Source organism: Heterodontus francisci, chromosome 8 (genome assembly GCF_036365525.1).
Source record: "Heterodontus francisci isolate sHetFra1 chromosome 8, sHetFra1.hap1, whole genome shotgun sequence".
Classification (NCBI taxonomy): domain Eukaryota; kingdom Metazoa; phylum Chordata; class Chondrichthyes; order Heterodontiformes; family Heterodontidae; genus Heterodontus; species Heterodontus francisci.
The window spans coordinates 96,326,508-96,339,293 of NC_090378.1; the positions used below are offsets into that span (position 1 = coordinate 96,326,508).

Consider the following 12,786-nt stretch of genomic DNA (forward strand, 5'->3'; position numbering starts at 1 on the left):
CGAACAAAACAAAGCAAGGTGGGAATGTAAACTGGGAGGAGGACACAAGGTGCCTGCAAAGAGATACAGACAGGCTAAGTCATGGGCAACAAAGTGGCAAATGGAGTATAATGTGAGGGAGTGTGAGGTTATTCACCTAGGCTTTTTGGTCATCACAGAGGGAATCCTGAAAGGGAACCACAAGCTTACATTCATGGCACCAGAGGGTTGTTCCAAGATGTCCCCATGGTTCAGTGATGCCTCCCTGACCGCTCTCCTCCAGGCTGTGCGGGCATGGCGGTAGGCCCTCTGGCAGGAAGAGGCCCTGCGCCTGACCAAGACAGCCTGACTGGAGGTGGCAGAGGAGGTCAGTAGCCGAGGAGCCATCCACCGCGACTGGGTGCGCTGCTGGTAAAGGGTGAACGACCTGCTGAGAACTGCAAGAGTAAGTGCCAATGCACATCAGGGCTCCAATGAAACTGGGTGTACCCACACAGAGTGGCACATGTGTGCCCTGCCATGCCGAAGAAAGGGAGGTTGGGCAGGGAGGAAAGAAGTGACATGAATGGTGCAATGTATGACAGAGCTTACCCTTGTCCAGTGCTCAGAGAATGGGAGCTACATAAGTGACTCACTCAGTCGTGCACACTGAGAATCCCCCACCTTTGTGGTCAGCACCCCTCTTTTGACATGTGTCGTGCTGTTGAAATGCCATCCATACTATGTGCCTCCTTGCTCCTCCAGGCAAAGAGGGTCCACAATTCAAGGGAGGCTACCTGCACCGGTGGAGGTCCAGCAGACATCCAACAGGCTCACAGATGCTGAGGAGGAGGCCCTGGAGTTATCAGCAAGCCAGTTGCTGCGCTCATTTAGTCAATTGGATAGCGGGGCCCATGGTGAACAAACTTCCAATTGATATAAACAATGATCAATGCGGAATTTCGGTTCTGTGATACAATGTGGAGACATGGCTGCAAGGTGACCAGGGATGGGAAATAAACATCCAGGAGTATTCAATATTTAGGAAGGACAGACAAAAAGCAAAAGGCGGTGGAGTTGCATTGCTGGTTAAAGAGCAAATTAACACAATAGTAAGGAAAGATATTAGCTCTGACGATGTGGAATCTGTATGGGTAGAGCTGCGAAACACTAGGGGCAATAAACATTAGTGGGGGTTGTATATAGACCCCCAAACTGTAGTGGTGATGTTGGGAATGACATTAAGCAGGAAATTAGAGACGCATGCAATAAAGGAACATCTGTAATTATGGGTGACTTTAATCTGCATATAGATTGGGCAAATCAAATTAGTCACAATCCTGTAGAGGACCAATTCTTGGAGTGTATACGGGATGGTTTCCTGGACCAATATGTTGAGGAACCAACTAGAGAACAGGCTATCCTAGACTGGGTATTGTGTAATGTGAGAGGAATAATTGAAAATCTAGTTGTGCGAGACCCCTTGGGGATGAGCGACCATAATATGATAGAATTCTTCATCAAGATGGAGAGTGACATACTTGATTCTGAGACTAGGGTCCTGAATCTTAGTAAAGGAAACAACGAAGGTTTGTGGTGCGAGTTAGCTATGATGGATTGGGAAACGTTACTTAAAGGGATGATGGTGGAAAGGCAATGGCAAACATTTAAAGAGCGCATGGGTGAACTGCAACAATTGTTTATCCCTGTCTGGTGCAAAAGTAAAATGGGGAAGGTAGCCAAACCATGGCTTACAAGGAAAATTAGAGATAGCATTAGATCCAAGGAAGAGGCATATAAATTCGCCAGAAAAAAACAACAGACCTGAGGATTGGGAGCAGTTTAGAATTCAGCAAAGGAGGGCCAAGGGATTGATTAAGAAGGGGAAAATAGAGTACGAGAATAAGCTTGCGGGGAACATAAAAACTGACTGTAAAAGTTTCTATAGTTATGTGAAGAGAAAAAGATTGGTGAAGACAAATGTAGGTCCCTTACAGTCATAAACAGGGGAATTTATTATGGGGAACAAAGAAATGGCTGACCAACTAAATGCATCCTTTGGTTCTGTCTTCATAAAGGAGGACACAAATATCATACCAGAAATGTTAGGGAACACAGGGCTTAGTGAGAGAGAGGAACTGAAGGAAATCAGTATTAGTAGAGAAATGGTGTTGAGGAAATTGATGGGATTGAAGGCCGATAAATCCCCAGGGCCTGATGGTATGCATCCCAGAGTACTTAAGGAAGTGGCCCTAGAAATAGTGGATGCATTGGTGGTTATCTTCCAAAATTCTATAGACTCTGGAACAGTTCCTACAGACTGGACGGTAGCTAATGTAACCCCACTATTTAAAAGGAGGTAGAGAGAAAGCAGGGAATTATAGACCAGTCAGCCTGACATCGGTAGTGGGGAAAAATTCTAGAGTCCGTTATCAAACATTTTATAGCAGAGCACTTGGAGAACAGTGGTAGAATTGGACAAAGTCAGCATGGATTTACGAAAGGGAAATCATGTTAGCCCAATCTACTAGAATTCTTCGAGGATGTAACTAGTAGGGTTGATGAGGGGGAGCCATGGATGTGATTTATTTGGACTTTCAGAAGGCTTTCAACAAAGTCCCACATAAGAGATTAGCGTGTAAAATTAAAGCGCATGGGATTGGGGGTAGTGTATTGTGATGGCTAGAAAATTGGTTGGCAGACAGGAAACAAAGAGTAGGGATAAATGGGTCTTTTTCTGAATGGCAGGCAGTGACCAGTGGGGTACCGCAGGGATCGGTGCTAGGACCCCAGCTATTCACAATATATATTAATTATTTAGATGAGGGAACTGAATGCAATATAATTTGCAGATGACACAAAACTGGGTGGGAGGGTGAGTTGTGAGGAGGATGCAGAGAGGCTTCAGGGTGATTTGGACAAGTTGAGTGAGTGGGCAAATACATGCCAGATGAAGTATAATGTGGATAAATGTGAAGTTATCCACTTTGGTAGCAAAAACAGGAAGGCAGATTATTATCTGAACGGCTATAAACTGAGAGAGGGGAATATGCAGCGAGACCTGGGTGTTTTCGTACACCAGTCGCTAAAGGTAAGCATGCAGGTGCAACAGGCGGTAAAAAAGGCAAATGGTATGTTGGCCTTCATAGCGAGAGAATTCAAGTACAGGAGCAGGGATGTCGTGCTGCTATTATATAGGACCTTGGTGAGGTCACACCTGGAATATTGTGTGCAGTTTTGTCTCCTTATCTGAGGAAGGATGTTCTTGTTATAGGAGTGCAGCGAAGGTTTATTCTGGGATGGCGGGACTGACGTATGAGGAGAGATTGAGTCGGTTAGGATTATATTTGCTGGAGTTCAGAAGAGTGAGGGGGGGATCTCATAGGAACCTATAAAATTCTAACAGGACTTGACAGGGATAGATGCAGGAAGGATGTTCCCGATGGTGGGGGAGTTCAGAACCAGGGGTCATAGTCTAAGGATACGAGGTAAACCTTTCAGGACTGAGATGAGGAGAAATTTCTTCACCCAGAGAGTGGTGAGCCTGTGGAATTTGCTACCACAGAAAGCAGTTGGGGCCAAAACTTTGTATGTTTTCAAGAAGGAGTTAGATATAGCTCTTGGGTCTAAAGGGATCAAAGGGTATGGGGTGAAAGCGGGAACAGGTTACTAAGTTGGTCGATCAGCCATGATAATAATGAATGGCGGAGCAGGCTCGAAGGGCCGAATGGCCTACTCCTGCTCCTATTTTCTATGTTCTATGTCTATGTTTATGTTGTTCTAATTGTGAAATGTTGTACATCGAGACTGACCATGTGCTCCTCCCATTGTGTCTTCCAGGTGAAAGTTCGGAGCCGACCCTGGCTGCGCAAGTGACCTCCCACACCTCGGAGGAAGAGCCAGCCTCCGAGGAAGTAGCGTCCCACACACTTTCCACCAGCACGGATACAGCCACCTCGGTGGGTATCCATTCGGCCTTAGAATCTGGGTCACAAGCTGGTGAGAGCACTGCACACGCGCCCAGGCAGCTAACTGAGGCTGAGACAGCCAAGGCCCCTGATAGTTGGAGGGCTGTGAGTGGCCAGGCCCATGCTGAGCCCCAGGCGACTGATGATGCTCTGCTTTCAGCAGCATAGAGCATGCTGGAGCTGATGAATAAGTGCTGGCAACAGCAGGCACAGATGCCACAGGCCGTGCGCAGCTTTGAGCAAATGGTAGGGGAGTCCATCCAGGCCATGACAGCTACCAGGTCCAAGGCATATGAGTGCCTGGCGTCATCCATTGAGGCGGCAGCGGTGGCCCTCTTGGTGAGCCAGAATCAATTAATATTGATATTAATAAACATGGAGACTGTCCCTGCCCCTGGTCCTTCCTGGGAGAGCAGAGGGGTTCCAAGGAGCCCTTAGATGGAGGAGGTGAGATGGCGTGACACATCTGGGGTCCCCCCTCAAGGTGATCCCAATGTGGACGCAGGCCCCTCCGACTCTCCGCCTGTGAGCCAAGCTCCAGCAGCCGCGACAGCTGAGGAGAATTCTGCACTGACGCAGGATTCCTGCAGCCACCTGGGGCACGCAGAGGACGACCATGGAAGTCATCCACAGTCAAAGGGCAATCAGATCAGCAGCCTTCCTCCAGTCTGGCTGCTGGCGCTGTGGTTGCACCAAGAAGGGGCACTCGCAAGCGTTTAGAGAAAACACACTGACCTAAATGGGAATGCACGGGTGTCACTGCAACGTAAATACAGATTTCACTAAATATTCTTCACTAACGTGTGTCCTTTTTTCTGTGTGAATGATGTGTGCCAGCATTTACCGCTAATGTCTCATCCCTTTTCATCATTGGCTTTTCAGGAATGCCAATGTATGCAATAACATCATTGCCATGCCACCGTTACTCATGTGTGTCTCCAGGGATGCAGTGACATGGACAATGGCTCAGTCTGCTGCTGCCTCTAATGGTTTAGACAAAAATGTTGCAGATGCGGACTGGTGCACAACAGGTGAGCGAGGGTGCTCTGTGGCTTGCAGAGCTCATGTTGGTTCCAATGGAGCAGAAAGCCTTTGTCTGATAAGCCACTGCTGTACATCCCTAGCTCGCTGCCCGCCCTGCAAGCGGAGCCTGGGTGCCATCCGCCTTCCCATGCCCCCTACCTGTTGTAAATCTTCAGCATCCTCATAGTCCGAGGAGGAATACGGCTGACGTCTCTCCTCATCATGCCAGGCATGCCCCCTATTGGGTGCATTGTTGTGCAGAGCACAGCGAGCAGCAGTGAAAGGAGCTGCCCTTTGCAGCTCTTGTTACGTCACCACCCAATCTATCCATGCCAGTCACCTGCTCAATGGTGGCTCTTGTAGTTCCATGTCTGCTGTTGTATCTCCCTTCTGCGGCAGTGGTGGTGTCAGGAGTCATGTCATTAAGGGGTATCCCTTGTTTCCAAGAAGCCACGCCTCCATCTGAGGCAGTTCAGTGAACAGCAGGGGCAGCTGGGACTGGCACAGGATGAAGGCGTCATGGCAGCTGCCTGAGAAGCAGGCACAGATTTGCATGAAGTGTATCTGGTGATCAAATACCATCTGCAGCTGGTAGACTGGCAGGAGCCCTAATGGCCACATGGGTGCAATCTTTGGCCCCTTGCACCATTGATTACCCAGCGATGGTGCAGAAGCCAATGGTCCTCTGGACCTAGCTGTCAGGGTCCATCCTGAAGTAGACATAATCAGTGATGGTACAGGGCGGTGGTGACCTCCCTGATGCAGCGATGCACTGCTGTCTGTGTGACCCCACAAAGGTCTCCGGTGGGTCCCTGGAATGATGCATAGGCATAAAGGTTAAGGGCTGCTGTCACTATGAGGGCCACAGGCATAGGATGTCCACTGAATCCCATGGGCTGCTGATCATCGTACAGCAGGGCACAGAGATGTGTCACCATCCCTCTCTTGACATCTGCAGTCGCCTCTGATACTGGTGCTCTGACATGTGCTGGTATGTCATGTAGGACCTGTAGATGTGTGGCGATCTATAGTGGCGAGCTCCCCTTGGGGGCTGCTACCCATGACTGGGGACCTCTGCGTGTTCTACACCTGCCTGTTGGTTCAGTCTGCGGCGCATATGGATCCTCAGGAGAAGCGGATCAGACAATCTAGGATGAGCCGTACCCATCTCCATGTGCCAAATAAAGCTGTGTCCTTCGCTTTTTCAGAGGTTCCTAACAGGGCAGGCATTGTTGTTGACAGGTATATCAGGTGCTTTCATGGATCAACAATGTGGCGTGCCCTGGCATTGCCTGTCTTAGCTTCCACTAAGAGTGGAACAGCATGACCACATTAAGATTCTACCAGTTGCATCGATTGTCCCACCAGCCAGGAAACCTTTACACGCCTACCGTTTATAGCATCCTTCCCACATACAAGTGACTGGAGTGCCATTGATCCTTCACACACACCAACAAACAATGGCGCAGAGCGGCCACTGTTTACAGAGGTGGGGTATGCAATACCTACCTTGATGCCTGCAGAGATGTGCACCCTGTAATAACATCCTCCCCACCTCCCTTCTAATATTCAGAGTGCAGACCCCGATGTACAGAATCTTACCTTCACTGTCTCCTATTGCTGCCTATTCTGCTGTCACGCCGGCTCCTCTCATTCTTGAACGGGATGGCATGTGGCAGCCGCCCGTTCAGCGTAAAATGCGGAATTGAGGATCGGCAAGCAGTCGGATCATAATCAGGCAAGGTAAGTATCAATTAGCATCTGTAAAGTGGGGTGTTAGTTCCTATGGAGTCTTTGTGTGATAAGCCACTGCCGTACATCCCTAGCTTGCTGCCCGCACTGAGGTCCCACCGTCGCCATTAACCATGGGGCGGGCCATTCCCAGCATCGCGGGTCACGGCGAGCCTCTCCCGCTGGAATATTCCGGGCCACTCCACCACGACCCCTGATGCCATAAAGAGCTAATAAAATTCAGTCCAATGTTTCAGGTCTGTGACCTTTCATCAGAAAGTGCAATCTGAAATGTTAACTCTGCTTCTTTCTCCGCAAATACTCCCTGACCTGCTGACTATTTCCAGCACTTTCTGTTTTTAACTCATAGCGTCACTTGGCAGCTTCACGTGCAGTACTTGTGGCAGAACTTGCCTCTCGAAGATTGACCTTTACAGCCATCAGCAAAGGTGCACCAAGAGAAGACACCCCAGGTAAATGAATTGTTTATGTCCATCATCTTTCGTAGATGGAAGGATGCCAACCAGTCTTAGGTCTAATTCTTACAGTAAGAGGGTGGACTGCCATTAGAAGTAAATGTGGGGTGTCTCCAAAGCTGCTGCTTTATTAATTTTGGAGCTGAAGGTTAAAAATCGGTTTAGTTCTGGACATTGTTCTGTATGTTCAATACAGATGACGGAAAGAGATGGTTGCAACTGATTTTACCACAATCACGGAAGGCTCCAGCCACAGAAGCCAAAGATGTTCATAGAATACTTAAAAAAAAAACATTCTTGGGCCTTGGGCATTACTGACAAGGCTGGCATTTACTTCCTATCCATAATTTCCCATGAGAAGGTGGTGGTGAGCCTTCTTGAACTGGTGCAGTCTGTAATATAAGGAGTTCCAGTATTTTGGCCAAGTAACAAGCTTACAGCACAGCTTCGCAAATCCTATTCATGGGTGTCAAATGCAGTGGATTTCTGTTGTTTTTTTGGCAGTGAAAGGAGTTTGACAATTGGAGGTTTTTACTCCAATGTTATACAGCACTTCCCACAGAAGAACCACCAGGATGAACTTTTTTGCAATGAAAACCTGTTTTAAATTTAACAATAGCCTGAACTTTGTAGAGATTTAAATACATTAAATTCACAGGAGTTCCTTATGGATAGGATAAAATAGGTTTGTGTGAAAATCATATGAAAATTATTAAAACGAGATATAAATAAGAGCAGCTTGCTTCTAAAAAGAGTTCGATGACTCCAAGTATCATAAATAAGACTACCCTTAGAAGGCAAAAAACTAAATTGCCTGGGCTGTCAGGCTTGGTAAGGTTTTAGCTTGTGCACTGACACTGAAATAACAGTAATAAAGCTACTCAGACATAATGGCTGGCTCTGTTACTGTAATATGACCCTTTACAACTAAAACAAACAGTTTTAAAAAGCATTGCTAATTCTGCTTACCCTGGTGTCACTATTTCCTTTTCTTCTCTCTTCCCTCTGCTCGCTGACCTATTTTTACTTTAACTCAAATTTTACTCTTTTCTAAGTAATAGTCTAAAATTTTTGCTACCAAGTTGGTGGAGTTTAAAATCTTTTAGCTTCCCTTTTCATCTGCCATCCTGCTCCCACAGTTCATTTGGTTGGTTAAAAATTGAATCGCAAAGATTTTGAGATTGACCTGGTTGAGTCATAGATGTGACCATCTCAATCTCTGGACATGTTTTTCATTGTCAAGCAGGAAGCAGTTGCCAACCAATGGGAATACTTATTTAAACATCCCAGAAGAGTAAATGCAACAAGCTGAGGGTTACGTCCTGCAATATGGAATGTCAAAAGAAAGTCAGTCCTTTGTGGCACCTTTTGGCTAGAATCCACATTACCTCTTGTTCTTTAATAACGTTCCTTCAAGATCTATAGTTGTCTTGTCCATGCCTTCAGTTGTAGAAGAACAAAAATCACCAAAGTACCAAACTTGAAAACTCACGGTCCACCAGCCAATATTTTTACCAATCATGGTAAAAGTAGGAATAGGAGTGGTGTATTTTGGCCTGTTTAAATTCATAGAATCTTCATAGACCATTTTAATCCCCCTCCTGCCTTGAGACTCAGTTGAAGTATATCTGCTGCTGCTAAGTGGTTAGTCAGTGATTTCTGTTGAACAACACTGGTGTAAACTGCCCTACCTTTTTTGGGTAGGGAAGCTTCAATGGTGATGAGCTTCTCTCATGTAAAATATAGACTGGGGAAATAGAGATTTTATTTGGTATTTTATTCTATTTGTTCATCCTTGCATTTAAAAGTTATCACAGAGAAACATGAGAGCAGGACTTGGCCATTCAGCCCCAGTTCAATTAGATAATGGTTGATCTGTACAACTCCGTTTACCTGCCCTTATTCCATATCCCTTGAATGTCCTTATGTAACTAAAATCTATCAATCTGAGTCGTGAAAACTTCAATTGGCCATTTAGGGGAGCAGGTTCCAGATTTCCACTACCCTTTGCTTGAAAAAGTGCTTCCTGGTTTCACATCTAAATAGCCGGGCTCTAATTTTAAGCTTGTATTCTCTTCTGCATTCCCCCCACGAGAGAAAATAATTTGCATGTACCTACCCTACGGGAATTCCTAAATCATTTTAGGTGACTCAATCAGACCACCTCTCACCCTTTTAAACTCAAGGGGGTACAAGCCAAGTTTTTGCACCCTGCCTTCATAATTTAACCCTTTAAATCCTGACCAGAATGTCAGATTTGCACTAAAATTAAGTGATTTGCACGCATAAACCACCGAAGATTGTTACATTAAAATATTGCATTAGAAATTCTCCTCTGTTCTAACATGCACGTTTCTAATTGGAAGTTTCTTTTGCTCCTTTGTATTGTTGGACAGTTTGATCAAACTGGAACATGAGACGGTGTTGCTGTGTAATTAAAAGAAAACAGGAATGCTGGAAATACTCAGCAGGTCCGGCAGCATCTGCGGGAGAGAGAGAAACAGAGAGTTCACCTTTCATCGATGACCTTTCAGTAGAAGTGTTGATGTTCGCCGTGCCAGCACCGGGCGGCATGGCAACCGGAGCAGGGCTCACACTAACGCTTGGGAGGCGAACAAAACCTCTTCAGCTCGGTTGCTCGGAGCCTCTGCTCCTTGGTGTGTTTGTGTTTATATTTTGTTTCCGGGTTGTTTGAATGTGACAGCTTGAACAGTGGATATCTGAACGAGCAACCTTCACTGCGGGGGCTTGGGATCCAGTGAAAGAAAGCTCTGTGTGTGTGTGCGTGTGAGAGAGAGAGAGAGATGGAACAAACATCTTGCAGCAACGTGACTCAGTTCCCCCTGCAGTGGGATCGCCATTCAAGCAGTGTAAGAGGGAGCTGCAGATACAAGAGGCCAAGCAAGGTACGAATGAGAGGCAGCGGCCAGCAGATTCAATCCTCACTGATTTAGACCGAGATCCCCAGGGGACCCTCACTGGCTTCCGCGCCCCAATGCCTTCTCTCAATTGCTATGCTATGTTTCGCCGTGTGGGAAGCAAGCAGATATTACATCCCTCCTTTTGTACCCTGGTAGGCGGCATTTTCACACCCAGTGCTAAAAGTATGTTTCCCTGGCGTGTAAAACGAAAGCCCAGCAGACTTTTGAGTAACCCTGGGTGTAGAAAGTGAGTCCGAGCCGGTTGAAGGGAAAGGGGCTGGGTCTGGTGATGGAGGGCATGGAGAAGATGATAGATTTATTGTTAACACATCGCGGCAGAATAATAACAACATCGGGAAATAGCTTGTCACAACACATTGGAACAATATGGTCACCTTCACCTTCCAGGAATGTTGATCCTTTCCTTTAATTGACACTAACTTTTAACATCTCTTGTACGTGTGTAGAAATACTAACCGATTATTATTCCGGAGCTTCAATAAACGATTCAAGATACACGCTCCAGGGATAAGCACTCGGATTATAAAGCGTCCAGAATTCAGAGTCTCAATGTGTGCATTTAAAACAGGCCAAAATTCAACAGGAAAAGACCTCGAAAAGATCTTTTAAGACATATTTAAAGCGGAGCCAGGGACTAGATGTATAATTTTCCTGAATAGTACATTGTAGCGAGTCAGGTTCTGCGCTTTTAAGCTTGATTTAAAACGTGCCAGCTGATGGCGGTGAAGGAACGACCTTTGTGAATGAAGCAGATGATTTGGTGAAGGGGATGGGGTTTTGGGGCGGGGTGGTGGGTGTTGTTATTGGAACAGGGGCGGATTCACAGGTCTGCCAGCATCTGTGGAGAAAGAAACAGTTAACTTTTCAGGTCAATGACCATCCGCCGTCACTTCTCTCCCAGGAATGGTCACCCCCACAAAACTGCTCTTCTCTCTCATAGGATTACCGTTTGTCTCTTTTACCTCGTTCACTTTCATTGCTTTCTATTTCCCTTCCCGAGTTTGATCAGGTATTACCAAAACTCACTTTCACAGCTACATCTCATGAAAGGTCACCCACCTGAAATGTTAACTCTGTTTTTCTCTCTCCACAGATGCTGCCAGACCTGCTGAATATTTCCAGCACTTTCTCTTTTGATCTCAGATTTCCAACATCTGCAGCATTTTTCTCTTCTCCATCTATTTTCTTGCATGGCGGGTCAGTCCTGCCTCATAGGACCAAATGGCCTGTTCGCCTGCTGTCACCTCTATGTATTCTGTGGTGGTACCTGCAAAATACGTCATGAGCACAGTGGCGCAGTGGTTAGCACCGCAGTCTCACAGCTCCAGGGACCTGGGTTCAATTCTGGGTACTGCCTGTGTGGACTTTGCAAGTTCTCCCTGTGTCTGTGTGGGTTTTTGCCGGGTGCTCCGGTTTCCTCCCACAGCCAAAGACTTGCTGGCTATTATAAAATTGCCCCTAGTATAGGTAGGTGGTAGTGAAATACATAGGGACCGGTGGGGATGTGGTAGGAATATGGAATTAGTGTAGGATTAGTATAAATGGGTGGTTGATGGTTGGCACAGACTCGGTGGGCCGAAGGGCCTGTTTCAGTGCTGTATCTCTAAACTAAAAAAAAAAGTAACTTTTAAGGATCTGCAGAAATCCCAGTGTTATTTTCCAAACAGGACAAATTTAGATAGGACCTCAAGTCAGGAAATGTCACAGAGATCTAAAAGGAAGAGGGAATTTTTAAAAAATTTTCATTCCCTGGATGCGGGCATTGCTGGCTATGTCCGCATTTGTTTCCCAACCCTAATTGCCCTTGAGAAGATGGTGGTGAGCTGCCTTCATGAACTGCTGCAGTCCTTGGGGTGTAGGTAGACCCACAGTGCTGTTAGGAAGGGAGTTCCAGGACTTTGATCCAGCAATAGTGAAGGAACGGAGATATAGTTCCAAGTTGGGATAGTGTGTGACTTGGAGGGAACCTTGCAGGTGATGATGAACCCATGCCCTAATACTTTATGGTGGTGGAGGTCGCGGTATTGGGAGGTGCTGTCAGAGAAGCCTTGGCAACTTGCTGCAGTAGATCCTGTAGATGGTACACAGTGCAGCCACAATGGAGGGAGGGGAAGTTTAAGCTGTAACAAAGATGAAACAAAGAAAACTGTTTTAAGATATATCTCCCCTCATTTACATTATGAAACCCGGAAGCAAATGCTTGCTTTCCTGGGTTAGAATCCATTAACATTGTTAACAATTCCAGCAAAAATAGTTAAAGCAATTACTGTTTAGAACCAACTTGAAGTATCTTGAAAGAAAGCATTGCTTTAGTTACATGTTAAATGTTATGTGCTTAAACAGACACTTATGTGAAAAATATGCCTATGCGAGGACATTTCTCACTGCAATTGTATGAACTACTTTCAGCTGCATTTTCTGCTATTAAATATGTACCTGTACTCACTAGCCTATGCAGGTAGCTGTGATAAATATCGATAGGATCCCAGCCCCAATCACAAATATTATCAGCAGAATATCCAACTGTTCTGTGAAACAAACTACTTCCAACCGGAGCCTTGCCAAGGAACAAAGATTTCCTCCATCTGGAAAGTAAGTGTAAACATAAAGTAGAGACACTAGACCTACCTGATAGTTCTGCACCAAGAAAAATCAAAAGGCATCTTTACAAATAAGGTAACACATTTT

General features: G+C 46.0%; 1 protein-coding gene across 1 annotated transcript in view; it reads left to right on the top strand.

The window, feature by feature from the left end:
- Positions 1 to 12,786, top strand: part of dnm3a (dynamin 3a) — a 369,313-nt gene that overhangs the window by 340,190 nt on the left and 16,337 nt on the right. The window lies entirely within an intron of this gene.